Genomic DNA, 2519 nt, shown 5'->3' with positions numbered 1-2519 from the left:
GTATCACCCCTCCCTTGAACCTGTATGGAAAATCCTCAAAAAATTGCAACCCATATTAGAAGAAGACCCTATTCTTAAAAAGATCTTCCCAGAGCCACCCATCCTAGCCTTCAGACAAGCACCGAACCTCGCCAACCTCATCACCAGAAGCAAACTTCTTCAACCCCAGAACACACAAAAAGGATCCAGACCGTGCCAGGACAAGAAATGCAAAACCTGCCAACACATCTCCACCCCCACCCCCCCCACTATTACTACACCCCACAACAGAGCCATCAGCATCCCAGGATCTTACAGCTGCACCTCCAGGAATGTGATATACCTCATCCAATGGACCAAATGCCCTGATGGAAGACACGTAGGAGAGACCAGACAACAACTGCGCACCAGAATGAAAGCACACCGGAAATCCATCAAAGACAGAAACACCCAATTACTGGTGGGGGCACATTTCTCACAGGAGGGCCACTCTCTCTCCAATCTCTCAGTCCTGGTCCTCAAGGGAAATTTACACAACACATCCCAGAGACGAGCCTATGAGCTCCATTTCATCAACCTGCTGGATACTAGAGATCAGGGACTAAACATAGACATTGGATTTTTGATACATTACAATCTGCCTGGCAACTGACTCCCCAGCCCAGCCCAGCCCCTGGCTTCTTTACTTTTCATTCCATCCAGGAAGAGCACACACCAACTGCTGCAGCTTCCTGAGCCTGACGAAGGGTTTTTGAACCTGAAAGCTTGCTTAATAACTATTCTCCAACCATTTGGGTTGGTCTAATAAAAGATATCAAATTCACCCAAGGAACCTTGTCTGCCTATGTAGCTTATATACACACTCGAGATAGCTTTATATAACTAGTTCAGGTACTGTTACAATGTAGCCATGCCAATGTTTTGCTCAGCACAGGCTGTACAAATGGCCCAAGAAGCTGGGATAGATACTTGGGCAGTTAGTCAATGCTGAGGTCTAGGCTACTGTGACAGTTTTTAAATGTTTAGCATCTTCGCCCTTAAGACCCCAGTCCAAGAAAGATAAGCTAGTTAACATGTCTGGAGGCAGAAATATTATCTTACTTAATATTCTACCCATTGTTCACAGACTGGAGATATCCGTGGAGATACCTTATCTCTAATCATTATTTTCTTCCCTGCTTGTTTTCCAGTCCTATTAAAATAAACCAGCCCATTCACAAATTTTAATAACACAATATTCCCCTGCATTGACAACCTTAAGAGCTAAATCACATTTCATAAACCTATTAAAGACTGTGATCCCATCTTCTCCAAAAGAAGACTTAGTGTTTAAAAGAATCTAAGGGCCTCATTACACAGTAATTTTGGATAGCTCCTGGAACTCTTAACACCTTGACAGTCCACACATTAACACCTGAAACTAGTTTTAAGCAGCTCAAAGTTATGCCACTCCAGGGAAGGTTTATCTCTATTTTGTGGGCATGTCTACACATGCATTTACACCACATTAAATAAACTAAAGTTAGTCCCAACTCGTCCACACACACAGTGTTATTGAGCAGTAAGGTGTCTACATGTGCATTACTGTATAGTAACTAATTGGGCATAAATTTGCAACTATGCATAATGCAGGTATCAAATTTATACTCAAGGTGGCGTAAGTTACCATATTTACTGCCCAATATGGGTATGCATGTATAGACATGAGCCTGTACTGCACAGTAATTTCAGTTACTACAAAGTAAATGCACATGTGTAGCCACACCCTGTGTTACCCAGCTTCTGTTACACTGAGGGGTAGCCATTCTAGGCTACACCCCACCCACCTCCCCTCCCCCCCTTGTGCAAATCTGGCCCACTGTCTCTCCACCCCAGAGCCCCATATCTTTGTTCACTGCCCCCTCCTCCTTTGTGGTTGCTGTGCTGTCTGTCCCAGGGGAGCAGACAGGGAAGGGTTAACCTGTCTACCTGGTCATCCCCCTGTTGCTGCTGCTTTCTGGCAGGGGGGAAACTCAGTGGCACAGGGGACCTGGGAGAGCCCTGGAGGGCAGGAAGCAGGGGGAAACTCAGATTGGGAGGAGAAGGGGCTTCTTACATTTTAGTCCTCCAGGCCCCTGCTGGCTTGAGTCTGACTGCTCCAAACTCAAGCTAACACTAACACTGATCAACATTTGTACTGCTCACAATGTAACATGTAAAAAGGCCCTAAGAGCCTTCAAATAAATACCTGCAATGCCCACAAAATTCAGTTGGAATTCCAAGTATCCATTTAACTCAAGACAGTTTGGATAAAGACCAAAAAACATAAATTTTAGTGGATTATAAACTGGGATGCTTGCAAGTGGTAAAATATGGCTGCTGCTTTTATCACCTGAGAGTTTTTTAGGACTATATATTTTTTTCTTCAATTCACATATCATTACCGTGTTTTATATGATCTTATCAACAGAGCTGGGAAATATTGCAAAAAATCTATAAGTATTTCTCCTGGGTTCTAGGGATGCCTTTAGATGTTCAGCAAGGCTGCTCTGATACATTGT

The sequence above is a fragment of the Alligator sinensis genome, unplaced genomic scaffold, assembly GCF_000455745.1.
Source record: "Alligator sinensis unplaced genomic scaffold, ASM45574v1 scaffold226_1, whole genome shotgun sequence".
NCBI classification, from domain to species: Eukaryota; Metazoa; Chordata; order Crocodylia; family Alligatoridae; genus Alligator; species Alligator sinensis.
This window is presented reverse-complemented; position numbering follows the sequence as displayed.